The following is a 20,651-nucleotide window of genomic DNA, read 5'->3' as shown; positions in this document are numbered from 1 at the left end:
GAAGGGGGCGTAGCTCAGATGGTAGAGCGCTCGCTTAGCATGCGAGAGGTACCGGGATCGATATCCGGCGCTTCCAGTTTTAAATATGAAGAATTGCTTTCTTTTTTCAGACACGAAAATATGTGAACAACTGAGTTTGAATAGATATAATGAACCCTTCTTCGAAGGGGGCGTAACTCATATGGTAGAGCGCTCGCTTAGCATGCGAGAGGTACCGTGATCGATACCCGGCACCTCCAGTTTTAAACATGAAGAATTGCTTTCTTTTTTCAGACACGAAAATATGTCAACAACTGAGTTAGGATAGATATAATGAACCCTTCTTCGAAGGGGGCGTAGCTCAGATGGTAGAGCGCTAGCTTAGCATGCGAGAGGTACCGGGATCGATACCCGGCGCCTCCAGTTTCAAATATGAATTGCTATCTTTTTTCAGACACGAAAATATGTCAACAACTGAGTTTGAATAGATATAATGAACCCTTCTTCGAAGGGGGCGTAGCTCAGATGGTAGAGCGCTCGCTTAGCATGCGAGAGGTACCGGGATCGATATCCGGCGCCTCCAGTTTTAAATATGAAGAATTGCTTTCTATTTTCAGACATGAAAATATGTCAACAACTGAGTTTGAATAGATATAATGAACACTTCTTCGAAAGGGGCGTAGCTCAGATGGTAGAGCGCTCGCTTAGCATGCGAGAGGTACCGGGATCGATACCCGGCGCCTCCAGTTTTAAACATAAAGAATTGTATTCTTTTTTCAGACATGAATATATGTCAACAACTGAGTTTGAATAGATAGAATGAGCCCTCCTTCGAAGGGGGCGTAGCTCAGATGGTAGAGCGCTCGCTTAGCATGCGAGAGGTACCGGGACCGATACCCGGCGCCTCCAGTTTTAAACCTGAAGAATTGCTTTCTTTTTTCAGACACGAAAATATGTCAACAACTGAGTTTAAATAGATATAATGAACCCTTAACCGAAGGGGGCGTAGCTCAGATGGTAGAGCGCTCGCTTAGCATGCGAGAGGTACCGGGATCGATATCCGGCGCCTCCAGTTTTAAATATGAAGAATTGCTTTCTATTTTCAGACATGAAAATATGTCAACAACTGAGTTTGAATAGATATAATGAACACTTCTTCGAAGGGGACGTAGCTCAGATGGTAGAGCGCTCGCTTAGCATGCGAGAGGTACCGGAATCGATATCCGGCGCCTCCAGTTTTAAATATGAAGAAATGCTTTCTTTTTTCAGACACGAAAATATGTCAACAACTGAGTTTGAATAGATATAATGAACCCTTCTTCGAAGGGGGCGTAGCTCAGATGGTAGAGCGCTCGCTTAGCATGCGAGAGGTACCGGGATCGATATCCGGCGCTTCCAGTTTTAAATATGAAGAATTGCTTTCTTTTTTCAGACACGAAAATATGTGAACAACTGAGTTTGAATAGATATAATGAACCCTTCTTCGAAGGGGGCGTAACTCATATGGTAGAGCGCTCGCTTAGCATGCGAGAGGTACCGGGATCGATACCCGGCGCCTCCAGTTTCAAATATGAATTGCTATCTTTTTTCAGACACGAAAATATGTCAACAACTGAGTTTGAATAGATATAATGAACCCTTCTTCGAAGGGGGCGTAGCTCAGATGGTAGAGCGCTCGCTTAGCATGCGAGAGGTACCGGGATCGATATCCGGCGCCTCCAGTTTTAAATATGAAGAATTGCTTTCTATTTTCAGACATGAAAATATGTCAACAACTGAGTTTGAATAGATATAATGAACACTTCTTCGAAAGGGGCGTAGCTCAGATGGTAGAGCGCTCGCTTAGCATGCGAGAGGTACCGGGATCGATACCCGGCGCCTCCAGTTTTAAACATAAAGAATTGTATTCTTTTTTCAGACATGAATATATGTCAACAACTGAGTTTGAATAGATAGAATGAGCCCTCCTTCGAAGGGGGCGTAGCTCAGATGGTAGAGCGCTCGCTTAGCATGCGAGAGGTACCGGGACCGATACCCGGCGCCTCCAGTTTTAAACATGAATAATTGCTTTCTTTTTTCAGACAGGAAAATATGTCAACAACTGAGTTTGAATAGATATAATGTACCCTTCTTGAAGGGGGCGTAGCTCAGATGGTAGAGCGCTCGATTAGCATGCGGGAGGTACCGGGATCGATACCCGGCGCCTCCAGTTTTAAACCTGAAGAATTGCTTTCTTTTTTCAGACACGAAAATATGTCAACAACTGAGTTTGAATAGATATAATGAACCCTTCTTCGAAGGGGGCGTAGCTCAGATGGTAGAGCGCTCGCTTAGCATGCGAGAGGTACCGGGATCGATACCCGGCGACTCCAGTTTTAAACAAGAAGAATTGCTTTCTTTTTGAAGACACGAAAATATGTTAACAACTGAGTTTGAATAGATAGAATGACCGCTTCTTCGAAGGGGGCGTAGCTCTGATGGTAGAGCGCTCGCTTAGCATGCGAGAGGTACCGGGATCGATACCCGGCGACTCCAGTTTTAAACAAGAAGAATTGCTTTCTTTTTTCAGACACGAAAATATGTTAACAACTGAGTTTGAATAGATAGAATGACCGCTTCTTCGAAGGGGGCGTAGCTCAGATGGTAGAGCCCTCGCTTAGCATGCGAGAGGTGCCGGGATCGATTCCCGGCGCCTCCAGTTTTAAACATGAAGAATTGCTTTCTTTTTTCAGACACGAAAATATGTGAACAACTCAGTTTGAATAGATATAATGAACCCTTCTTCGAAGGGGGCGTAGCTCAGATGGTAGAGCGCTCGCTTAGCATGCGAGAGGTACCTGGATCGATATCCGGCGCTTCCAGTTTTAAATATGAAGAATTGCTTTCTTTTTTCAGACACGAAAATATGTCAACAACTCAGTTTGAATAGATATAATGAACCCTTTATCGAGGGGGGCGTAGCTCAGATGGTAGAGCGCTCGCTTAGCATGCGAGAGGTACCGGGATCGATACCCGGCGCCTCCAGTTTCAAATATGAAGAATTGCTATCTTTTTTCAGACACGAAAATATGTCAACAACTGAGTTTGAATAGATAGAATGAGCCCTTCTTCGAAGGGGGCGTAGCTCAGATGGTAGAGCGCTCGCTTAGCATGCGAGAGGTACCGGGATCGATACCCGGCGCCTCCAGTTTTAAACCTGAAGAATTGCTTTCTTTTTTCAGACACGAAAATATGTCAACAACTGAGTTTAAATAGATATAATGAACCCTTAACCGAAGGGGGCGTAGCTCAGATGGTAGAGCGCTCGCTTAGCATGCGAGAGGTACCGGGATCGATACCCGGCGCCTCAGGATTTACACATGAATAATTGCTTTCTTTTTTCAGACAGGAAAATATGTCAACAACTGAGTTTGAATAGATATAATGTACCCTTCTTGAAGGGGGCGTAGCTCAAATGGTAGAGCGCTCGCTTAGCATGCGAGAGGTACCGGGATCGATACCCGGCGCCTCCAGTTTTAAACCTGAAGAATTGCTTTCTTTTTTCAGACACGAAAATATGTCAACAACTGAGTTTGAATAGATATAATGAACCCTTCTTCGAAGGGGGCGTAGCTCAGATGGTAGAGCGCTCGCTTAGCATGCGAGAGGTACCGGGATCGATACCCGGCGACTCCAGTTTTAAACAAGAAGAATTGCTTTCTTTTTGAAGACACGAAAATATGTTAACAACTGAGTTTGAATAGATAGAATGACCGCTTCTTCGAAGGGGGCGTAGCTCAGATGGTAGAGCCCTCGCTTAGCATGCGAGAGGTGCCGGGATCGATACCCGGCGCCTCCAGTTTTAAACATGAAGAATTGCTTTCTTTTTTCAGACACGAAAATATGTCAACAACTGAGTTAGGATAGATATAATGAACCCTTCTTCGAAGGGGGCGTAGCTCAGATGGTAGAGCGCTCGCTTAGCATGCGAAAGGTACCGGGATCGATACCCGGCGCCTCCAGTTTTAAACATGAAGAATTGCTTTCTTTTTTCAGACACGAAAATATGTCAACAACTGAGTTTGAATAGATAGTATGAGCGCTTCTTCGAAGGGGGCGTAGCTCAGATGGTAGAGCGCTCGCTTAGCATGCGAGAAGTACAAGGATCGATACTATTCGCCTCCAGTTTTAAACATGAAGAATTGCTTTCTTTTTTCAGACACGAAAATATGTCAACAACTGAGTTTGAATAGATATAATGAACCCTTCTTCGAAGGGGGCGTAGCTCAGATGGTACAGCGCTCGCTTAGCATGCGAGAGGTACCGGAATCGATACCCGGCGCCTGCAGTTTTAAACATGAAGAATTGCTTTCTTTTTTCAGACACGAAAATATGTCAACAACTGAGTTAGGATAGATATAATGAACCCTTCTTCGAAGGGGGCGTAGCTCAGATGGTAGAGTGCTCGCTTAGCATGCGAGGTACCGGGATCGATACCCTGCGCCTCCGGTTTAAAACATGAAGAATTGCTTTCTTTTTTCAGACACGAAAATATGTGAACAACTGAGTTTGATTAGATATAATGAACCCTTCTTCGAAGGGGGCTTAACTCATATGGTAGAGCGCTCGCTTAGCATGCGAGAGGTACCGGGATCGATACCCGGAGCCTCCAGTTTTAAATATGAAGAATTGCTTTCTTTTTTCAGACACGAAAATATGTCAACAACTGAGTTTGAATAGATATAATGAACCCTTCTTCGAAGGGGGCGTAGCTCAGATGGCAGAGCGCTCGCTTAGCATGCGAGAGGTACCGAGATCGATACCCGGCGCCTCCAGTTTTAAATATGAAGAATTGCTTTCTTTTTTCAGACACGAAAATATGTCAACAACTGAGTTTGAATAGATATAATGAACCCTTCTTCGAAGGGGGCGTAGCTCAGATGGTAGAGCGCTCGCTTAGCATGCGAGAGGTACCGGGATCGATATCCGGCGCTTCCAGTTTTAAATATGAAGAATTGCTTTCTTTTTTCAGACACGAAAATATGTCAACAACTGAGTTTGAATAGATATAATGAACCCTTCTTCGAAGGGGGCGTAGCTCAGATGGTAGAGCGCTCGCTTAGCATGCGAGAGGTACCGGGATCGATACCCGCCGCCTCCAGTTTTAAACATGAAGAATTGCTTTCTTTTATCAGACACGAAAATATGTCAACAACTGAGTTAGGATAGATATAATGAACCCTTCTTCGAAGGGGGCGTAGCTCAGATGGTAGAGCGCTCGCTTAGCATGCGAGAGGTACCGAGATCGATACCCGGCGCCTCCAGTTTTAAATATGAAGAATTGCTTTCTTTTTTAAGACACGAAAATATGTCAACAACTGAGTTTGAATAGATATAATGAACCCTTCTTCGAAGGGGACGTAGCTCAGATGGTAGCGCGCTCGCTTAGCATGCGAGAGGTACCGGAATCGATATCCGGCGCCTCCAGTTTTAAATATGAAGAAATGCTTTCTTTTTTCAGACACGAAAATATGTCAACAACTGAGTTTGAATAGATATAATGAACCCTTCTTCGAAGGGGGCGTAGCTCAGATGGTAGAGCGCTCGCTTAGCATGCGAGAGGTACCGGGATCGATATCCGGCGCTTCCAGTTTTAAATATGAAGAATTGCTTTCTTTTTTCAGACACGAAAATATGTGAACAACTGAGTTTGAATAGATATAATGAACCCTTCTTCGAAGGGGGCGTAACTCATATGGTAGAGCGCTCGCTTAGCATGCGAGAGGTACCGTGATCGATACCCGGCACCTCCAGTTTTAAACATGAAGAATTGCTTTCTTTTTTCAGACACGAAAATATGTCAACAACTGAGTTAGGATAGATATAATGAACCCTTCTTCGAAGGGGGCGTAGCTCAGATGGTAGAGCGCTAGCTTAGCATGCGAGAGGTACCGGGATCGATACCCGGCGCCTCCAGTTTCAAATATGAATTGCTATCTTTTTTCAGACACGAAAATATGTCAACAACTGAGTTTGAATAGATATAATGAACCCTTCTTCGAAGGGGGCGTAGCTCAGATGGTAGAGCGCTCGCTTAGCATGCGAGAGGTACCGGGATCGATATCCGGCGCCTCCAGTTTTAAATATGAAGAATTGCTTTCTATTTTCAGACATGAAAATATGTCAACAACTGAGTTTGAATAGATATAATGAACACTTCTTCGAAAGGGGCGTAGCTCAGATGGTAGAGCGCTCGCTTAGCATGCGAGAGGTACCGGGATCGATACCCGGCGCCTCCAGTTTTAAACATAAAGAATTGTATTCTTTTTTCAGACATGAATATATGTCAACAACTGAGTTTGAATAGATAGAATGAGCCCTCCTTCGAAGGGGGCGTAGCTCAGATGGTAGAGCGCTCGCTTAGCATGCGAGAGGTACCGGGACCGATACCCGGCGCCTCCAGTTTTAAACCTGAAGAATTGCTTTCTTTTTTCAGACACGAAAATATGTCAACAACTGAGTTTAAATAGATATAATGAACCCTTAACCGAAGGGGGCGTAGCTCAGATGGTAGAGCGCTCGCTTAGCATGCGAGAGGTACCGGGATCGATATCCGGCGCCTCCAGTTTTAAATATGAAGAATTGCTTTCTATTTTCAGACATGAAAATATGTCAACAACTGAGTTTGAATAGATATAATGAACACTTCTTCGAAGGGGACGTAGCTCAGATGGTAGAGCGCTCGCTTAGCATGCGAGAGGTACCGGAATCGATATCCGGCGCCTCCAGTTTTAAATATGAAGAAATGCTTTCTTTTTTCAGACACGAAAATATGTCAACAACTGAGTTTGAATAGATATAATGAACCCTTCTTCGAAGGGGGCGTAGCTCAGATGGTAGAGCGCTCGCTTAGCATGCGAGAGGTACCGGGATCGATATCCGGCGCTTCCAGTTTTAAATATGAAGAATTGCTTTCTTTTTTCAGACACGAAAATATGTGAACAACTGAGTTTGAATAGATATAATGAACCCTTCTTCGAAGGGGGCGTAACTCATATGGTAGAGCGCTCGCTTAGCATGCGAGAGGTACCGGGATCGATACCCGGCGCCTCCAGTTTCAAATATGAATTGCTATCTTTTTTCAGACACGAAAATATGTCAACAACTGAGTTTGAATAGATATAATGAACCCTTCTTCGAAGGGGGCGTAGCTCAGATGGTAGAGCGCTCGCTTAGCATGCGAGAGGTACCGGGATCGATATCCGGCGCCTCCAGTTTTAAATATGAAGAATTGCTTTCTATTTTCAGACATGAAAATATGTCAACAACTGAGTTTGAATAGATATAATGAACACTTCTTCGAAAGGGGCGTAGCTCAGATGGTAGAGCGCTCGCTTAGCATGCGAGAGGTACCGGGATCGATACCCGGCGCCTCCAGTTTTAAACATAAAGAATTGTATTCTTTTTTCAGACATGAATATATGTCAACAACTGAGTTTGAATAGATAGAATGAGCCCTCCTTCGAAGGGGGCGTAGCTCAGATGGTAGAGCGCTCGCTTAGCATGCGAGAGGTACCGGGACCGATACCCGGCGCCTCCAGTTTTAAACATGAATAATTGCTTTCTTTTTTCAGACAGGAAAATATGTCAACAACTGAGTTTGAATAGATATAATGTACCCTTCTTGAAGGGGGCGTAGCTCAGATGGTAGAGCGCTCGATTAGCATGCGGGAGGTACCGGGATCGATACCCGGCGCCTCCAGTTTTAAACCTGAAGAATTGCTTTCTTTTTTCAGACACGAAAATATGTCAACAACTGAGTTTGAATAGATATAATGAACCCTTCTTCGAAGGGGGCGTAGCTCAGATGGTAGAGCGCTCGCTTAGCATGCGAGAGGTACCGGGATCGATACCCGGCGACTCCAGTTTTAAACAAGAAGAATTGCTTTCTTTTTGAAGACACGAAAATATGTTAACAACTGAGTTTGAATAGATAGAATGACCGCTTCTTCGAAGGGGGCGTAGCTCTGATGGTAGAGCGCTCGCTTAGCATGCGAGAGGTACCGGGATCGATACCCGGCGACTCCAGTTTTAAACAAGAAGAATTGCTTTCTTTTTTCAGACACGAAAATATGTTAACAACTGAGTTTGAATAGATAGAATGACCGCTTCTTCGAAGGGGGCGTAGCTCAGATGGTAGAGCCCTCGCTTAGCATGCGAGAGGTGCCGGGATCGATTCCCGGCGCCTCCAGTTTTAAACATGAAGAATTGCTTTCTTTTTTCAGACACGAAAATATGTGAACAACTCAGTTTGAATAGATATAATGAACCCTTCTTCGAAGGGGGCGTAGCTCAGATGGTAGAGCGCTCGCTTAGCATGCGAGAGGTACCTGGATCGATATCCGGCGCTTCCAGTTTTAAATATGAAGAATTGCTTTCTTTTTTCAGACACGAAAATATGTCAACAACTCAGTTTGAATAGATATAATGAACCCTTTATCGAGGGGGGCGTAGCTCAGATGGTAGAGCGCTCGCTTAGCATGCGAGAGGTACCGGGATCGATACCCGGCGCCTCCAGTTTCAAATATGAAGAATTGCTATCTTTTTTCAGACACGAAAATATGTCAACAACTGAGTTTGAATAGATAGAATGAGCCCTTCTTCGAAGGGGGCGTAGCTCAGATGGTAGAGCGCTCGCTTAGCATGCGAGAGGTACCGGGATCGATACCCGGCGCCTCCAGTTTTAAACCTGAAGAATTGCTTTCTTTTTTCAGACACGAAAATATGTCAACAACTGAGTTTAAATAGATATAATGAACCCTTAACCGAAGGGGGCGTAGCTCAGATGGTAGAGCGCTCGCTTAGCATGCGAGAGGTACCGGGATCGATACCCGGCGCCTCAGGATTTACACATGAATAATTGCTTTCTTTTTTCAGACAGGAAAATATGTCAACAACTGAGTTTGAATAGATATAATGTACCCTTCTTGAAGGGGGCGTAGCTCAAATGGTAGAGCGCTCGCTTAGCATGCGAGAGGTACCGGGATCGATACCCGGCGCCTCCAGTTTTAAACCTGAAGAATTGCTTTCTTTTTTCAGACACGAAAATATGTCAACAACTGAGTTTGAATAGATATAATGAACCCTTCTTCGAAGGGGGCGTAGCTCAGATGGTAGAGCGCTCGCTTAGCATGCGAGAGGTACCGGGATCGATACCCGGCGACTCCAGTTTTAAACAAGAAGAATTGCTTTCTTTTTGAAGACACGAAAATATGTTAACAACTGAGTTTGAATAGATAGAATGACCGCTTCTTCGAAGGGGGCGTAGCTCAGATGGTAGAGCCCTCGCTTAGCATGCGAGAGGTGCCGGGATCGATACCCGGCGCCTCCAGTTTTAAACATGAAGAATTGCTTTCTTTTTTCAGACACGAAAATATGTCAACAACTGAGTTAGGATAGATATAATGAACCCTTCTTCGAAGGGGGCGTAGCTCAGATGGTAGAGCGCTCGCTTAGCATGCGAAAGGTACCGGGATCGATACCCGGCGCCTCCAGTTTTAAACATGAAGAATTGCTTTCTTTTTTCAGACACGAAAATATGTCAACAACTGAGTTTGAATAGATAGTATGAGCGCTTCTTCGAAGGGGGCGTAGCTCAGATGGTAGAGCGCTCGCTTAGCATGCGAGAAGTACAAGGATCGATACTATTCGCCTCCAGTTTTAAACATGAAGAATTGCTTTCTTTTTTCAGACACGAAAATATGTCAACAACTGAGTTTGAATAGATATAATGAACCCTTCTTCGAAGGGGGCGTAGCTCAGATGGTACAGCGCTCGCTTAGCATGCGAGAGGTACCGGAATCGATACCCGGCGCCTGCAGTTTTAAACATGAAGAATTGCTTTCTTTTTTCAGACACGAAAATATGTCAACAACTGAGTTAGGATAGATATAATGAACCCTTCTTCGAAGGGGGCGTAGCTCAGATGGTAGAGTGCTCGCTTAGCATGCGAGGTACCGGGATCGATACCCTGCGCCTCCGGTTTAAAACATGAAGAATTGCTTTCTTTTTTCAGACACGAAAATATGTCAGCAACTGAGTTTGAATAGATATAATGAACCCTTCTTCGAAGGGGGCATAGCTCAGATGGTAGAGCGCTCGCTTAGCATGCGAGTGGTACCGGAATCTATACCCGGCGCCTGCAGTTTTAAACATGAAGAATTGCTTTCTTTTTTCAGACACGAAAATATGTCAACAACTGAGTTAGGATAGATATAATGAACCCTTCTTCGAAGGGGGCGTAGCTCAGATGGTAGAGCTCTCGCTTAGCATACGAGAGGTACCGGGATCGATACCCGGCGCCTCCAGTTTTAAACATGAAGAATTGCTTTCTTTTTTCAGACACGAAAATATGTCAACAAATGAGTTTGAATAGATATAATGAACCCTTTTTCGAAGGGGGCGTAGCTCGGATGGTACAGCGCTCGCTTAGCATGCGAGAGGTACCGGAATCGATACCCGGCGCCTGCAGTTTTAAAAATGAAGAATTGCTTTCTTTTTTCAGACACGAAAATATGTCAACAACTGAGTTTGAATAGATATAATGAACCCTTCTTCGAAGGGGGCATAGCTCAGATGGTAGAGCGCTCGCTTAGCATGCGAGTGGTACCGGAATCTATACCCGGCGCCTGCAGTTTTAAACATGAAGAATTTCTTTCTTTTTTCAGACACGAAAATATGTCAACAACTGAGTTAGGATAGATATAATGAACCCTTCTTCGAAGGGGGCGTAGCTCAGATGGTAGAGCTCTCGCTTAGCATACGAGAGGTACCGGGATCGATACCCGGCGCCTCCAGTTTTAAACATGAAGAATTGCTTTCTTTTTTCAGACACGAAAATATGTCAACAACTGAGTTTGAATAGATATAATGAACCCTTCTTCGAAGGGGGCGCAGCTTAGATGGTAGAGCGCTCGCTTAGCATGCGAGAGGTACCGGGATCGATACCCGGCGCCTCCAGTTTTAAACATGAAGAATTGCTTTCTTTTTTCAGACACGAAAATATGTCAACAACTGAGTTAGGATAGATATAATGAACCCTTCTTCGAAGGGGGCGTAGCTCAGATGGTAGAGCGCTCGCTTAGCATGCGAGAGGTACCGGGATCGATACCCGGCGCCTCCAGTTTTAAATATGAAGAATTGCTTTCTTTTTTCCAGACACGAAAATATGTCAACAACTGAGTTTGAATAGATAGAATGAGCCCTTCTTCGAAGGGGGCGTAGCTCAGATGGTAGAGCGCTCGCTTAGCATGCGAGTGGTACCGAAATCGATACCCGACGCCTCCAGTTTTAAACATGAAGAATTGCTTTCTTTTTTCAGACACGAAAATATGTGAACAACTGAGTTTGAATAGATTTAATGAACCCTTCTTCGAAGGGGGCGTAGCTCAGATGGTAGAGCGCTCGCTTAGCATGCGAGAGGTACCGGGATCGATACCCGGCGCCTCCAGTTTTAAACATATAGAATTGCTTTCTTTTTTCAGACTCGAAAATACTTCAACAACTGAGTTTGAATAGATATAATGAACACTTCTTCGAAGGGGGCGTAGCTCAGATGGTAGAGTGCTCGCTTAGCATGCGAGGTACCGGGATCGATACCCTGCGCCTCCAGTTTAAAACATGAAGAATTGCTTTCTTTTTCAGACACGAAAATATGTCAACAACTGAGTTTGAATAGATAGAATGAGCGCTTCTTCGAAGGGGGCGTAGCTCAGATAGTAGAGCGCTCGCTCAGCATGCGAGAGGTACCGGGATCGATACCCGGCGCCTCCAGTTTAAAACATGAAGAATTGCTTTCTTTTTTCAGACACGAAAATATGTCAACAACTGAGTTTGAATAGATATAATGAACCCTTCTTCGAAGGGGGCGTAACTCATATGGTAGAGCGCTCGCTTAGCATGCGAGAGGTACCGGGATCGATACCCGGCGCCTCCAGTTTCAAATATGAATTGCTATCTTTTTTCAGACACGAAAATATGTCAACAACTGAGTTTGAATAGATATAATGAACCCTTCTTCGAAGGGGGCGTAGCTCAGATGGTAGAGCGCTCGCTTAGCATGCGAGAGGTACCGGGATCGATATCCGGCGCCTCCAGTTTTAAATATGAAGAATTGCTTTCTATTTTCAGACATGAAAATATGTCAACAACTGAGTTTGAATAGATATAATGAACACTTCTTCGAAAGGGGCGTAGCTCAGATGGTAGAGCGCTCGCTTAGCATGCGAGAGGTACCGGGATCGATACCCGGCGCCTCCAGTTTTAAACATAAAGAATTGTATTCTTTTTTCAGACATGAATATATGTCAACAACTGAGTTTGAATAGATAGAATGAGCCCTCCTTCGAAGGGGGCGTAGCTCAGATGGTAGAGCGCTCGCTTAGCATGCGAGAGGTACCGGGACCGATACCCGGCGCCTCCAGTTTTAAACATGAATAATTGCTTTCTTTTTTCAGACAGGAAAATATGTCAACAACTGAGTTTGAATAGATATAATGTACCCTTCTTGAAGGGGGCGTAGCTCAGATGGTAGAGCGCTCGATTAGCATGCGGGAGGTACCGGGATCGATACCCGGCGCCTCCAGTTTTAAACCTGAAGAATTGCTTTCTTTTTTCAGACACGAAAATATGTCAACAACTGAGTTTGAATAGATATAATGAACCCTTCTTCGAAGGGGGCGTAGCTCAGATGGTAGAGCGCTCACTTAGCATGCGAGAGGTACCGGGATCGATACCCGGCGACTCCAGTTTTAAACAAGAAGAATTGCTTTCTTTTTGAAGACACGAAAATATGTTAACAACTGAGTTTGAATAGATAGAATGACCGCTTCTTCGAAGGGGGCGTAGCTCAGATGGTAGAGCCCTCGCTTAGCATGCGAGAGGTGCCGGGATCTATACCCGGCGCCTCCAGTTTTAAACATGAAGAATTGCTTTCTTTTTTCAGACACGAAAATATGTCAACAACTGAGTTAGGATAGATATAATGAACCCTTCTTCGAAGGGGGCGTAGCTCAGATGGTAGAGCGCTCGCTTAGCATGCGAGAGGTACCGGGATCGATACCCGGCGACTCCAGTTTTAAACAAGAAGAATTGCTTTCTTTTTTCAGACACGAAAATATGTTAACAACTGAGTTTGAATAGATAGAATGACCGCTTCTTCGAAGGGGGCGTAGCTCAGATGGTAGAGCCCTCGCTTAGCATGCGAGAGGTGCCGGGATCGATTCCCGGCGCCTCCAGTTTCAAACATGAAGAATTGCTTTCTTTTTTCAGACACGAAAATATGTGAACAACTCAGTTTGAATAGATATAATGAACCCTTCTTCGAAGGGGGCGTAGCTCAGATGGTAGAGCGCTCGCTTAGCATGCGAGAGGTACCTGGATCGATATCCGGCGCTTCCAGTTTTAAATATGAAGAATTGCTTTCTTTTTTCAGACACGAAAATATGTCAACAACTCAGTTTGAATAGATATAATGAACCCTTTATCGAGGGGGGCGTAGCTCAGATGGTAGAGCGCTCGCTTAGCATGCGAGAGGTACCGGGATCGATACCCGGCGCCTCCAGTTTCAAATATGAAGAATTGCTATCTTTTTTCAGACACGAAAATATGTCAACAACTGAGTTTGAATAGATAGAATGAGCCCTTCTTCGAAGGGGGCGTAGCTCAGATGGTAGAGCGCTCGCTTAGCATGCGAGAGGTACCGGGATCGATACCCGGCGCCTCCAGTTTTAAACCTGAAGAATTGCTTTCTTTTTTCAGACACGAAAATATGTCAACAACTGAGTTTAAATAGATATAATGAACCCTTAACCGAAGGGGGCGTAGCTCAGATGGTAGAGCGCTCGCTTAGCATGCGAGAGGTACCGGAATGATACCCGGCGCCTCAGGTTTTACACATGAATAATTGCTTTCTTTTTTCAGACAGGAAAATATGTCAACAACTGAGTTTGAATAGATATAATGTACCCTTCTTGAAGGGGGCGTAGCTCAAATGGTAGAGCGCTCGCTTAGCATGGAGAGGTACCGGGATCGATACCCGGCGCCTCCAGTTTTAAACCTGAAGAATTGCTTTCTTTTTTCAGACACGAAAATATGTCAACAACTGAGTTTGAATAGATATAATGAACCCTTCTTCGAAGGGGGCGTAGCTCAGATGGTAGAGCGCTCGCTTAGCATGCGAGAGGTACCGGGATCGATACCCGGCGACTCCAGTTTTAAACAAGAAGAATTGCTTTCTTTTTGAAGACACGAAAATATGTTAACAACTGAGTTTGAATAGATAGAATGACCGCTTCTTCGAAGGGGGCGTAGCTCAGATGGTAGAGCCCTCGCTTAGCATGCGAGAGGTGCCGGGATCGATACCCGGCGCCTCCAGTTTTAAACATGAAGAATTGCTTTCTTTTTTCAGACACGAAAATATGTCAACAACTGAGTTAGGATAGATATAATGAACCCTTCTTCGAAGGGGGCGTAGCTCAGATGGTAGAGCGCTCGCTTAGCATGCGAAAGGTACCGGGATCGATACCCGGCGCCTCCAGTTTTAAACATGAAGAATTGCTTTCTTTTTTCAGACACGAAAATATGTCAACAACTGAGTTATGATAGATATAATGAACCCTTCTTCGAAGGGGGCGTAGCTCAGACGGTAGAGCTCTCGCTTAGCATACGAGAGGTACCGGGATCGATACCCGGCGCCTCCAGTTTTAAACATGAAGAATTGCTTTCTTTTTTCAGACACGAAAATATGTCAACAACTGAGTTTGAATAGATATAATGAACCCTTCTTCGAAGGGGGCGTAGCTCAGATGGTAGAGCGCTCGCTTAGCATGCGAGAGGTACCGGGATCGATACCTGGCGCCTCCAGTTTTAAACATAAACAATTGCTTTCTTTTTTCAGACACGAAAATATGTCAACAACTGAGTTTGAATAGATAGTATGAGCGCTTCTTCGAAGGGGGCGTAGCTCAGATGGTAGAGCGCTCGCTTAGCATGCGAGAAGTACAAGGATCGATACTATTCGCCTCCAGTTTTAAACATGAAGAATTGCTTTCTTTTTTCAGACACGAAAATATGTCAACAACTGAGTTTGAATAGATATAATGAACCCTTCTTCGAAGGGGGCGTAGCTCAGATGGTACAGCGCTCGCTTAGCATGCGAGAGGTACCGGAATCGATACCCGGCGCCTGCAGTTTTAAACATGAAGAATTGCTTTCTTTTTTCAGACACGAAAATATGTCAACAACTGAGTTAGGATAGATATAATGAACCCTTCTTCGAAGGGGGCGTAGCTCAGATGGTAGAGTGCTCGCTTAGCATGCGAGGTACCGGGATCGATACCCTGCGCCTCCGGTTTAAAACATGAAGAATTGCTTTCTTTTTTCAGACACGAAAATATGTCAGCAACTGAGTTTGAATAGATATAATGAACCCTTCTTCGAAGGGGGCATAGCTCAGATGGTAGAGCGCTCGCTTAGCATGCGAGTGGTACCGGAATCTATACCCGGCGCCTGCAGTTTTAAACATGAAGAATTGCTTTCTTTTTTCAGACACGAAAATATGTCAACAACTGAGTTAGGATAGATATAATGAACCCTTCTTCGAAGGGGGCGTAGCTCAGATGGTAGAGCTCTCGCTTAGCATACGAGAGGTACCGGGATCGATACCCGGCGCCTCCAGTTTTAAACATGAAGAATTGCTTTCTTTTTTCAGACACGAAAATATGTCAACAAATGAGTTTGAATAGATATAATGAACCCTTTTTCGAAGGGGGCGTAGCTCGGATGGTACAGCGCTCGCTTAGCATGCGAGAGGTACCGGAATCGATACCCGGCGCCTGCAGTTTTAAAAATGAAGAATTGCTTTCTTTTTTCAGACACGAAAATATGTCAACAACTGAGTTTGAATAGATATAATGAACCCTTCTTCGAAGGGGGCATAGCTCAGATGGTAGAGCGCTCGCTTAGCATGCGAGTGGTACCGGAATCTATACCCGGCGCCTGCAGTTTTAAACATGAAGAATTTCTTTCTTTTTTCAGACACGAAAATATGTCAACAACTGAGTTAGGATAGATATAATGAACCCTTCTTCGAAGGCGGCGTAGCTCAGATGGTAGAGCTCTCGCTTAGCATACGAGAGGTACCGGGATCGATACCCGGCGCCTCCAGTTTTAAACATGAAGAATTGCTTTCTTTTTTCAGACACGAAAATATGTCAACAACTGAGTTTGAATAGATATAATGAACCCTTCTTCGAAGGGGGCGCAGCTTAGATGGTAGAGCGCTCGCTTAGCATGCGAGAGGTACCGGGATCGATACCCGGCGCCTCCAGTTTTAAACATGAAGAATTGCTTTCTTTTTTCAGACACGAAAATATGTCAACAACTGAGTTAGGATAGATATAATGAACCCTTCTTCGAAGGGGGCGTAGCTCAGATGGTAGAGCGCTCGCTTAGCATGCGAGAGGTACCGGGATCGATACCCGGCGCCTCCAGTTTTAAATATGAAGAATTGCTTTCTTTTTTCCAGACACGAAAATATGTCAACAACTGAGTTTGAATAGATAGAATGAGCCCTTCTTCGAAGGGGGCGTAGCTCAGATGGTAGAGCGCTCGCTTAGCATGCGAGTGGTACCGAAATCGATACCCGGCGCCTCCAGTTTTAAACATGAAGAATTGCTTTCTTTTTTCAGACACGAAAATATGTGAACAACTGAGTTTGAATAGATTTAATGAACCCTTCTTCGAAGGGGGCGTAGCTCAGATGGTAGAGCGCTCGCTTAGCATGCGAGAGGTACCGGGATCGATACCCGGCGCCTCCAGTTTTAAACATATAGAATTGCTTTCTTTTTTCAGACTCGAAAATACTTCAACAACTGAGTTTGAATAGATATAATGAACACTTCTTCGAAGGGGGCGTAGCTCAGATGGTAGAGTGCTCGCTTAGCATGCGAGGTACCGGGATCGATACCCTGCGCCTCCAGTTTAAAACATGAAGAATTGCTTTCTTTTTCAGACACGAAAATATGTCAACAACTGAGTTTGAATAGATAGAATGAGCGCTTCTTCGAAGGGGGCGTAGCTCAGATAGTAGAGCGCTCGCTCAGCATGCGAGAGGTACCGGGATCGATACCCGGCGCCTCCAGTTTAAAACATGAAGAATTGCTTTCTTTTTTCAGACACGAAAATATGTCAACAACTGAGTTTGAATAGATATAATGAGCCCTTCTTCGAAGGGGGCATAGCTCAGATGGTAGAGCGCTCGCTTAGCATGCGAGTGGTACCGGAATCTATACCCGGCGCCTGCAGTTTTAAACATGAAGAATTGCTTTCTTTTTTCAGACACGAAAATATGTCAACAACTGAGTTAGGATAGATATAATGAACCCTTCTTCGAAGGGGGCGTAGCTCAGATGGTAGAGCTCTCGCTTAGCATACGAGAGGTACCGGGATCGATACCCGGCGCCTCCAGTTTGAAACATGAAGAATTGCTTTCTTTTTTCAGACACGAAAATATGTCAACAACTGAGTTTGAATAGATATAATGAACCCTTCTTCGAAGGGGGCGCAGCTTAGATGGTAGAGCGCTCGCTTAGCATGCGAGAGGTACCGGGGTCGATACCCGGCGCCTCCAGTTTTAAACATGAAGAATTGCTTTCTTTTTTCAGACACGAAAATATGTCAACAACTGAGTTAGGATAGATATAATGAACCCTTCTTCGAAGGGGGCGTAGCTCAGATGGTAGAGCGCTCGCTTAGCATGCGAGAGGTACCGGGATCGATACCCGGCGCCTCCAGTTTTAAATATGAAGAATTGCTTTCTTTTTTTCCAGACACGAAAATATGTCAACAACTGAGTTTGAATAGATAGAATGAGCCCTTCTTCGAAGGGGGCGTAGCTCAGATGGTAGAGCGCTCGCTTAGCATGCGATAGGTACCGGGATCGATACCCGGCGCCTCCAGTTTTAAACATATAGAATTGCTTTCTTTTTTCAGACTCGAAAATACTTCAACAACTGAGTTTGAATAGATTTAATGAACCTTTCTTCGAAGGGGGCGTAGCTCAGATCGTAGAGCGCTCGCTTAGCATGCGAGAGGTACTGGGATCGGTAACCGGCGCCCGGTAATTTTGGACATGAAGTATTGCTTTCGTTTTTCAAACACGAAATTATGTCATCAACTGAATTGGAACACATATTATGAACGCCTGTTCGAAGGGGGCGTAGCTCAGATCGATACCCGGTGCCTCCAAATTTGAGCATGAAGAATTTTTATCATTTTTCAGACATGAAATAATGCCAACAACCGTGTTTAAATACATATTATGAGCGCCTGTCCATCGGAGACGTAACTCAGCTGATATAGCGCTCGCTCTGCATGCTTGAGGTACCGGGATTAATACCCGGCGCCTCCAGTTTTGGACATGAAAAATATATTTTAAGTTGCTGAGAATGCTTCTAATTTTTTAAGAAAATCTTTTGAAGAATAACTTTTTTTTTTGTTAACAAAATAAGTAACTTTTAACAGAAATAACTATGAAAACTTTTTGATTTTTCTTCTGTAGATTATTGTAATGTAATTGTCCTCAGCTACAACTCCCCGATAAATCTGAACTGTGATGCGTACATTCGCACATTAATTTGTCCGACTCAAATCGGATTCATACATTGGAGGTTGATTATTAGTTTTACCTCCCTTGCCTAGCCTATTTGTGAAGTTTTTAATTAATGTGCATATAGTTTTATACACCTTTTCTCATTGTATCTCTCCATACATGCTGTCTTGATTTATTTCTAATAATGAAAAAGAAGACGGCAACCTTAATGCGACCCAACCGAATAACGAATTTTATCTCCAATGATGGACTAGGAAAGAAAAAGCATTCATGTTTGGTCTCCAATTATAATAAAAGAGAATATGTGTGTTGACATTCTATAAACCATAACATTTTTTTTAGACTTATGAAATTTGACGCAGATATTCTTAAAAAAGGGAGGGTGAAAATGTACAAAGTAATCTTCTTTTTTTTAAATTTTACGACTTTTTTTTAAAAAAAAAATATTTTAAATAATTTTTTAAATATTTTTTCTATGTAACACTGAAGTTCAAACTATTTCCATCATTTTATCGATATATAATCTATTAAAAGCGGAATAAAAAAAGTACTTTTAATATCTGTGCAATTTACATGGGGAATAAGAATTGCCAATATGAAGGGAGTGTAACGGAGTGCTTCAACTAAGGGTTCTTAACCTCCGTCATAACAGGAGAATAAGGCAAATGACATGACAATGATATTTCTTAGTAAATGAAAGAATAACAAAAAAAATTACAGCACTGTGTAGGACAGGGCATATTTAGATGATAAAATTATTAAAAAAAATGTTTTTAATGGTACTTTGATGTCATGGGATTTAATTTCATTTTAAAATTAAAAAGTAATCAGAACATGTGTAAGGTTAATGAACGAATGCAACTTTAATATTTATCACAATTTAATGCTAAAAAATAGCTACTTTGTAGAAAGAATAAGGAGCATTAAGTAATGCATAAGTGATTCAACTGAAATTGAACACAATTAATATCACCTAAAAACATGCTGGTCACCTAAGTAGGCAAGGCATTTAGTAAATACCTGTATTAAAGAGGATGTTTTTTTTTATTTAACCTAGATGTAAGTTAAAATTTTAATGAGGAAGAAATTGCATAGAACACATGATAGCAGAATTTTTTTAATTTATCATTCAAATTTTTTCGAATAATGTAGACCGAGATTCCCAGACTTTTAAACATTACTATCCACTTTTTAAAAACTGATTCTATAGGGGCTCACTTCATCCTCGGAGCATTGTATTTTTCTAGATACAGCACCCGAAAGAAGCTTCAAATGGCTAAAAGTGGTTTTTGTAAAGAAAAAAAACATTTGTTATTACATATAATTTTACGAAAAAAAATCTAATATGTGGTTTAATAAAGATTTCAAGCTCATATCAAATTCCTAAAATTTTGAAAAAATAAGATCTTGCCATGATCCACCGAACACTGATTCTCAACTCATAATTCGGAAATTCCTGCTCTAAATATCAGAGTGTAATGATATTTATGCTTAGATAGATAATTTTAAAAGAACTAAATAAATTATAAAAATTCTCAAGTTCAATTTTGTTTGAATCTTCAAGGACTAATAATGGACTTATCTTTGTTGACACACCTATGCCTGAGGCGAAAAAAAAACAAACAAAAACAACAACAATTAAAGCTTTTCGCTTATGAATTGGTGTCACTACTTGCTTTTGAATACATATCATGATTTGCGGTTCGAAGGGGGCGTAGCTCAGATGGTAGAGCGCTCGCTTAGCATGCGAGAGGTACCGGGATCGATACCCGGCGCCTCCAGTTTTAAACATGAAGAATTGCTTTCTTTTTTCAGACATGAAAATATGTTAAAACCTTAGTTTGAATAGATATAACGAGCTTTTCTTCGAAGGGGGCATAACTCAGATGGTAGAGCGCTCGCTTAGAATGCGAGAGGTAACGGGATCGATACCCGGCGCCTCCAATTTTAAATGTGAAGAACTATTTTTAAATTGCTGTGCATGTTTCAAAATTCTTGTAGGATGATTTTTATGACGAAACAA

The 20,651-nt window shown here is 43.2% G+C and overlaps 68 non-coding genes across 68 annotated transcripts; all 68 read left to right on the top strand.

Annotated features, from left to right (window-relative positions):
* The first annotated feature begins 3 nt into the window (after positions 1 to 3).
* Trnaa-agc (transfer RNA alanine (anticodon AGC)) lies at positions 4 to 76 on the top strand. The gene has a single exon. It is a non-coding gene; the product is annotated as a tRNA-Ala (tRNA).
* A 253-nt stretch (positions 77 to 329) lies between these two features.
* On the top strand, positions 330 to 402 carry Trnaa-agc (transfer RNA alanine (anticodon AGC)). Its single transcript has one exon. It is a non-coding gene; the product is annotated as a tRNA-Ala (tRNA).
* An 87-nt stretch (positions 403 to 489) lies between these two features.
* Positions 490 to 562, top strand: Trnaa-agc (transfer RNA alanine (anticodon AGC)). The gene has a single exon. It is a non-coding gene; the product is annotated as a tRNA-Ala (tRNA).
* A 90-nt stretch (positions 563 to 652) lies between these two features.
* Trnaa-agc (transfer RNA alanine (anticodon AGC)) lies at positions 653 to 725 on the top strand. The gene has a single exon. It is a non-coding gene; the product is annotated as a tRNA-Ala (tRNA).
* Positions 726 to 815: 90 nt separating this feature from the next.
* Trnaa-agc (transfer RNA alanine (anticodon AGC)) lies at positions 816 to 888 on the top strand. The gene has a single exon. It is a non-coding gene; the product is annotated as a tRNA-Ala (tRNA).
* A 90-nt stretch (positions 889 to 978) lies between these two features.
* Positions 979 to 1,051, top strand: Trnaa-agc (transfer RNA alanine (anticodon AGC)). Its single transcript has one exon. It is a non-coding gene; the product is annotated as a tRNA-Ala (tRNA).
* Positions 1,052 to 1,304: 253 nt separating this feature from the next.
* On the top strand, positions 1,305 to 1,377 carry Trnaa-agc (transfer RNA alanine (anticodon AGC)). Its single transcript has one exon. It is a non-coding gene; the product is annotated as a tRNA-Ala (tRNA).
* Positions 1,378 to 1,627: 250 nt separating this feature from the next.
* On the top strand, positions 1,628 to 1,700 carry Trnaa-agc (transfer RNA alanine (anticodon AGC)). Its single transcript has one exon. It is a non-coding gene; the product is annotated as a tRNA-Ala (tRNA).
* A 90-nt stretch (positions 1,701 to 1,790) lies between these two features.
* Positions 1,791 to 1,863, top strand: Trnaa-agc (transfer RNA alanine (anticodon AGC)). The gene has a single exon. It is a non-coding gene; the product is annotated as a tRNA-Ala (tRNA).
* Positions 1,864 to 1,953: 90 nt separating this feature from the next.
* Positions 1,954 to 2,026, top strand: Trnaa-agc (transfer RNA alanine (anticodon AGC)). The gene has a single exon. It is a non-coding gene; the product is annotated as a tRNA-Ala (tRNA).
* A 252-nt stretch (positions 2,027 to 2,278) lies between these two features.
* Trnaa-agc (transfer RNA alanine (anticodon AGC)) lies at positions 2,279 to 2,351 on the top strand. Its single transcript has one exon. It is a non-coding gene; the product is annotated as a tRNA-Ala (tRNA).
* A 253-nt stretch (positions 2,352 to 2,604) lies between these two features.
* On the top strand, positions 2,605 to 2,677 carry Trnaa-agc (transfer RNA alanine (anticodon AGC)). Its single transcript has one exon. It is a non-coding gene; the product is annotated as a tRNA-Ala (tRNA).
* A 253-nt stretch (positions 2,678 to 2,930) lies between these two features.
* Positions 2,931 to 3,003, top strand: Trnaa-agc (transfer RNA alanine (anticodon AGC)). Its single transcript has one exon. It is a non-coding gene; the product is annotated as a tRNA-Ala (tRNA).
* Positions 3,004 to 3,093: 90 nt separating this feature from the next.
* Positions 3,094 to 3,166, top strand: Trnaa-agc (transfer RNA alanine (anticodon AGC)). The gene has a single exon. It is a non-coding gene; the product is annotated as a tRNA-Ala (tRNA).
* A 90-nt stretch (positions 3,167 to 3,256) lies between these two features.
* Trnaa-agc (transfer RNA alanine (anticodon AGC)) lies at positions 3,257 to 3,329 on the top strand. The gene has a single exon. It is a non-coding gene; the product is annotated as a tRNA-Ala (tRNA).
* An 89-nt stretch (positions 3,330 to 3,418) lies between these two features.
* Trnaa-agc (transfer RNA alanine (anticodon AGC)) lies at positions 3,419 to 3,491 on the top strand. Its single transcript has one exon. It is a non-coding gene; the product is annotated as a tRNA-Ala (tRNA).
* Positions 3,492 to 3,581: 90 nt separating this feature from the next.
* On the top strand, positions 3,582 to 3,654 carry Trnaa-agc (transfer RNA alanine (anticodon AGC)). Its single transcript has one exon. It is a non-coding gene; the product is annotated as a tRNA-Ala (tRNA).
* A 90-nt stretch (positions 3,655 to 3,744) lies between these two features.
* Positions 3,745 to 3,817, top strand: Trnaa-agc (transfer RNA alanine (anticodon AGC)). Its single transcript has one exon. It is a non-coding gene; the product is annotated as a tRNA-Ala (tRNA).
* Positions 3,818 to 3,907: 90 nt separating this feature from the next.
* On the top strand, positions 3,908 to 3,980 carry Trnaa-agc (transfer RNA alanine (anticodon AGC)). The gene has a single exon. It is a non-coding gene; the product is annotated as a tRNA-Ala (tRNA).
* A 903-nt stretch (positions 3,981 to 4,883) lies between these two features.
* Trnaa-agc (transfer RNA alanine (anticodon AGC)) lies at positions 4,884 to 4,956 on the top strand. The gene has a single exon. It is a non-coding gene; the product is annotated as a tRNA-Ala (tRNA).
* Positions 4,957 to 5,046: 90 nt separating this feature from the next.
* On the top strand, positions 5,047 to 5,119 carry Trnaa-agc (transfer RNA alanine (anticodon AGC)). The gene has a single exon. It is a non-coding gene; the product is annotated as a tRNA-Ala (tRNA).
* Positions 5,120 to 5,209: 90 nt separating this feature from the next.
* Positions 5,210 to 5,282, top strand: Trnaa-agc (transfer RNA alanine (anticodon AGC)). Its single transcript has one exon. It is a non-coding gene; the product is annotated as a tRNA-Ala (tRNA).
* Positions 5,283 to 5,535: 253 nt separating this feature from the next.
* Trnaa-agc (transfer RNA alanine (anticodon AGC)) lies at positions 5,536 to 5,608 on the top strand. The gene has a single exon. It is a non-coding gene; the product is annotated as a tRNA-Ala (tRNA).
* Positions 5,609 to 5,861: 253 nt separating this feature from the next.
* On the top strand, positions 5,862 to 5,934 carry Trnaa-agc (transfer RNA alanine (anticodon AGC)). The gene has a single exon. It is a non-coding gene; the product is annotated as a tRNA-Ala (tRNA).
* An 87-nt stretch (positions 5,935 to 6,021) lies between these two features.
* On the top strand, positions 6,022 to 6,094 carry Trnaa-agc (transfer RNA alanine (anticodon AGC)). Its single transcript has one exon. It is a non-coding gene; the product is annotated as a tRNA-Ala (tRNA).
* A 90-nt stretch (positions 6,095 to 6,184) lies between these two features.
* Trnaa-agc (transfer RNA alanine (anticodon AGC)) lies at positions 6,185 to 6,257 on the top strand. The gene has a single exon. It is a non-coding gene; the product is annotated as a tRNA-Ala (tRNA).
* Positions 6,258 to 6,347: 90 nt separating this feature from the next.
* Trnaa-agc (transfer RNA alanine (anticodon AGC)) lies at positions 6,348 to 6,420 on the top strand. Its single transcript has one exon. It is a non-coding gene; the product is annotated as a tRNA-Ala (tRNA).
* Positions 6,421 to 6,510: 90 nt separating this feature from the next.
* Trnaa-agc (transfer RNA alanine (anticodon AGC)) lies at positions 6,511 to 6,583 on the top strand. Its single transcript has one exon. It is a non-coding gene; the product is annotated as a tRNA-Ala (tRNA).
* Positions 6,584 to 6,836: 253 nt separating this feature from the next.
* On the top strand, positions 6,837 to 6,909 carry Trnaa-agc (transfer RNA alanine (anticodon AGC)). Its single transcript has one exon. It is a non-coding gene; the product is annotated as a tRNA-Ala (tRNA).
* Positions 6,910 to 7,159: 250 nt separating this feature from the next.
* On the top strand, positions 7,160 to 7,232 carry Trnaa-agc (transfer RNA alanine (anticodon AGC)). The gene has a single exon. It is a non-coding gene; the product is annotated as a tRNA-Ala (tRNA).
* A 90-nt stretch (positions 7,233 to 7,322) lies between these two features.
* On the top strand, positions 7,323 to 7,395 carry Trnaa-agc (transfer RNA alanine (anticodon AGC)). The gene has a single exon. It is a non-coding gene; the product is annotated as a tRNA-Ala (tRNA).
* A 90-nt stretch (positions 7,396 to 7,485) lies between these two features.
* Positions 7,486 to 7,558, top strand: Trnaa-agc (transfer RNA alanine (anticodon AGC)). The gene has a single exon. It is a non-coding gene; the product is annotated as a tRNA-Ala (tRNA).
* Positions 7,559 to 7,810: 252 nt separating this feature from the next.
* Trnaa-agc (transfer RNA alanine (anticodon AGC)) lies at positions 7,811 to 7,883 on the top strand. The gene has a single exon. It is a non-coding gene; the product is annotated as a tRNA-Ala (tRNA).
* A 253-nt stretch (positions 7,884 to 8,136) lies between these two features.
* On the top strand, positions 8,137 to 8,209 carry Trnaa-agc (transfer RNA alanine (anticodon AGC)). The gene has a single exon. It is a non-coding gene; the product is annotated as a tRNA-Ala (tRNA).
* Positions 8,210 to 8,462: 253 nt separating this feature from the next.
* On the top strand, positions 8,463 to 8,535 carry Trnaa-agc (transfer RNA alanine (anticodon AGC)). Its single transcript has one exon. It is a non-coding gene; the product is annotated as a tRNA-Ala (tRNA).
* Positions 8,536 to 8,625: 90 nt separating this feature from the next.
* Trnaa-agc (transfer RNA alanine (anticodon AGC)) lies at positions 8,626 to 8,698 on the top strand. The gene has a single exon. It is a non-coding gene; the product is annotated as a tRNA-Ala (tRNA).
* Positions 8,699 to 8,788: 90 nt separating this feature from the next.
* On the top strand, positions 8,789 to 8,861 carry Trnaa-agc (transfer RNA alanine (anticodon AGC)). The gene has a single exon. It is a non-coding gene; the product is annotated as a tRNA-Ala (tRNA).
* An 89-nt stretch (positions 8,862 to 8,950) lies between these two features.
* Trnaa-agc (transfer RNA alanine (anticodon AGC)) lies at positions 8,951 to 9,023 on the top strand. The gene has a single exon. It is a non-coding gene; the product is annotated as a tRNA-Ala (tRNA).
* Positions 9,024 to 9,113: 90 nt separating this feature from the next.
* Positions 9,114 to 9,186, top strand: Trnaa-agc (transfer RNA alanine (anticodon AGC)). The gene has a single exon. It is a non-coding gene; the product is annotated as a tRNA-Ala (tRNA).
* A 90-nt stretch (positions 9,187 to 9,276) lies between these two features.
* Trnaa-agc (transfer RNA alanine (anticodon AGC)) lies at positions 9,277 to 9,349 on the top strand. The gene has a single exon. It is a non-coding gene; the product is annotated as a tRNA-Ala (tRNA).
* Positions 9,350 to 9,439: 90 nt separating this feature from the next.
* Positions 9,440 to 9,512, top strand: Trnaa-agc (transfer RNA alanine (anticodon AGC)). The gene has a single exon. It is a non-coding gene; the product is annotated as a tRNA-Ala (tRNA).
* A 740-nt stretch (positions 9,513 to 10,252) lies between these two features.
* On the top strand, positions 10,253 to 10,325 carry Trnaa-agc (transfer RNA alanine (anticodon AGC)). The gene has a single exon. It is a non-coding gene; the product is annotated as a tRNA-Ala (tRNA).
* A 416-nt stretch (positions 10,326 to 10,741) lies between these two features.
* Trnaa-agc (transfer RNA alanine (anticodon AGC)) lies at positions 10,742 to 10,814 on the top strand. Its single transcript has one exon. It is a non-coding gene; the product is annotated as a tRNA-Ala (tRNA).
* A 90-nt stretch (positions 10,815 to 10,904) lies between these two features.
* Positions 10,905 to 10,977, top strand: Trnaa-agc (transfer RNA alanine (anticodon AGC)). Its single transcript has one exon. It is a non-coding gene; the product is annotated as a tRNA-Ala (tRNA).
* A 90-nt stretch (positions 10,978 to 11,067) lies between these two features.
* Trnaa-agc (transfer RNA alanine (anticodon AGC)) lies at positions 11,068 to 11,140 on the top strand. The gene has a single exon. It is a non-coding gene; the product is annotated as a tRNA-Ala (tRNA).
* A 254-nt stretch (positions 11,141 to 11,394) lies between these two features.
* Positions 11,395 to 11,467, top strand: Trnaa-agc (transfer RNA alanine (anticodon AGC)). The gene has a single exon. It is a non-coding gene; the product is annotated as a tRNA-Ala (tRNA).
* Positions 11,468 to 11,717: 250 nt separating this feature from the next.
* Positions 11,718 to 11,790, top strand: Trnaa-agc (transfer RNA alanine (anticodon AGC)). Its single transcript has one exon. It is a non-coding gene; the product is annotated as a tRNA-Ala (tRNA).
* A 250-nt stretch (positions 11,791 to 12,040) lies between these two features.
* On the top strand, positions 12,041 to 12,113 carry Trnaa-agc (transfer RNA alanine (anticodon AGC)). The gene has a single exon. It is a non-coding gene; the product is annotated as a tRNA-Ala (tRNA).
* A 90-nt stretch (positions 12,114 to 12,203) lies between these two features.
* Trnaa-agc (transfer RNA alanine (anticodon AGC)) lies at positions 12,204 to 12,276 on the top strand. Its single transcript has one exon. It is a non-coding gene; the product is annotated as a tRNA-Ala (tRNA).
* Positions 12,277 to 12,366: 90 nt separating this feature from the next.
* Positions 12,367 to 12,439, top strand: Trnaa-agc (transfer RNA alanine (anticodon AGC)). The gene has a single exon. It is a non-coding gene; the product is annotated as a tRNA-Ala (tRNA).
* Positions 12,440 to 13,017: 578 nt separating this feature from the next.
* Trnaa-agc (transfer RNA alanine (anticodon AGC)) lies at positions 13,018 to 13,090 on the top strand. The gene has a single exon. It is a non-coding gene; the product is annotated as a tRNA-Ala (tRNA).
* Positions 13,091 to 13,180: 90 nt separating this feature from the next.
* On the top strand, positions 13,181 to 13,253 carry Trnaa-agc (transfer RNA alanine (anticodon AGC)). Its single transcript has one exon. It is a non-coding gene; the product is annotated as a tRNA-Ala (tRNA).
* A 253-nt stretch (positions 13,254 to 13,506) lies between these two features.
* On the top strand, positions 13,507 to 13,579 carry Trnaa-agc (transfer RNA alanine (anticodon AGC)). The gene has a single exon. It is a non-coding gene; the product is annotated as a tRNA-Ala (tRNA).
* Positions 13,580 to 13,669: 90 nt separating this feature from the next.
* On the top strand, positions 13,670 to 13,742 carry Trnaa-agc (transfer RNA alanine (anticodon AGC)). Its single transcript has one exon. It is a non-coding gene; the product is annotated as a tRNA-Ala (tRNA).
* Positions 13,743 to 14,155: 413 nt separating this feature from the next.
* On the top strand, positions 14,156 to 14,228 carry Trnaa-agc (transfer RNA alanine (anticodon AGC)). Its single transcript has one exon. It is a non-coding gene; the product is annotated as a tRNA-Ala (tRNA).
* Positions 14,229 to 14,318: 90 nt separating this feature from the next.
* Positions 14,319 to 14,391, top strand: Trnaa-agc (transfer RNA alanine (anticodon AGC)). Its single transcript has one exon. It is a non-coding gene; the product is annotated as a tRNA-Ala (tRNA).
* A 90-nt stretch (positions 14,392 to 14,481) lies between these two features.
* Positions 14,482 to 14,554, top strand: Trnaa-agc (transfer RNA alanine (anticodon AGC)). The gene has a single exon. It is a non-coding gene; the product is annotated as a tRNA-Ala (tRNA).
* A 90-nt stretch (positions 14,555 to 14,644) lies between these two features.
* On the top strand, positions 14,645 to 14,717 carry Trnaa-agc (transfer RNA alanine (anticodon AGC)). The gene has a single exon. It is a non-coding gene; the product is annotated as a tRNA-Ala (tRNA).
* A 90-nt stretch (positions 14,718 to 14,807) lies between these two features.
* Trnaa-agc (transfer RNA alanine (anticodon AGC)) lies at positions 14,808 to 14,880 on the top strand. The gene has a single exon. It is a non-coding gene; the product is annotated as a tRNA-Ala (tRNA).
* Positions 14,881 to 15,620: 740 nt separating this feature from the next.
* Trnaa-agc (transfer RNA alanine (anticodon AGC)) lies at positions 15,621 to 15,693 on the top strand. The gene has a single exon. It is a non-coding gene; the product is annotated as a tRNA-Ala (tRNA).
* A 579-nt stretch (positions 15,694 to 16,272) lies between these two features.
* Positions 16,273 to 16,345, top strand: Trnaa-agc (transfer RNA alanine (anticodon AGC)). The gene has a single exon. It is a non-coding gene; the product is annotated as a tRNA-Ala (tRNA).
* A 90-nt stretch (positions 16,346 to 16,435) lies between these two features.
* On the top strand, positions 16,436 to 16,508 carry Trnaa-agc (transfer RNA alanine (anticodon AGC)). Its single transcript has one exon. It is a non-coding gene; the product is annotated as a tRNA-Ala (tRNA).
* Positions 16,509 to 16,762: 254 nt separating this feature from the next.
* Positions 16,763 to 16,835, top strand: Trnaa-agc (transfer RNA alanine (anticodon AGC)). Its single transcript has one exon. It is a non-coding gene; the product is annotated as a tRNA-Ala (tRNA).
* Positions 16,836 to 17,085: 250 nt separating this feature from the next.
* On the top strand, positions 17,086 to 17,158 carry Trnaa-agc (transfer RNA alanine (anticodon AGC)). The gene has a single exon. It is a non-coding gene; the product is annotated as a tRNA-Ala (tRNA).
* Positions 17,159 to 17,411: 253 nt separating this feature from the next.
* On the top strand, positions 17,412 to 17,484 carry Trnaa-agc (transfer RNA alanine (anticodon AGC)). The gene has a single exon. It is a non-coding gene; the product is annotated as a tRNA-Ala (tRNA).
* A 253-nt stretch (positions 17,485 to 17,737) lies between these two features.
* Trnaa-agc (transfer RNA alanine (anticodon AGC)) lies at positions 17,738 to 17,810 on the top strand. Its single transcript has one exon. It is a non-coding gene; the product is annotated as a tRNA-Ala (tRNA).
* Positions 17,811 to 17,902: 92 nt separating this feature from the next.
* Positions 17,903 to 17,975, top strand: Trnaa-agc (transfer RNA alanine (anticodon AGC)). Its single transcript has one exon. It is a non-coding gene; the product is annotated as a tRNA-Ala (tRNA).
* Positions 17,976 to 20,336: 2,361 nt separating this feature from the next.
* Positions 20,337 to 20,409, top strand: Trnaa-agc (transfer RNA alanine (anticodon AGC)). The gene has a single exon. It is a non-coding gene; the product is annotated as a tRNA-Ala (tRNA).
* The last annotated feature ends 242 nt before the right edge of the window (positions 20,410 to 20,651 follow it).

The sequence above is a fragment of the Argiope bruennichi genome, chromosome 3, assembly GCF_947563725.1.
Source record: "Argiope bruennichi chromosome 3, qqArgBrue1.1, whole genome shotgun sequence".
NCBI classification, from domain to species: domain Eukaryota; kingdom Metazoa; phylum Arthropoda; class Arachnida; order Araneae; family Araneidae; genus Argiope; species Argiope bruennichi.
Note: the sequence above shows the minus strand (reverse complement) of the source record. Positions and strands in the feature narration are given on the sequence as shown.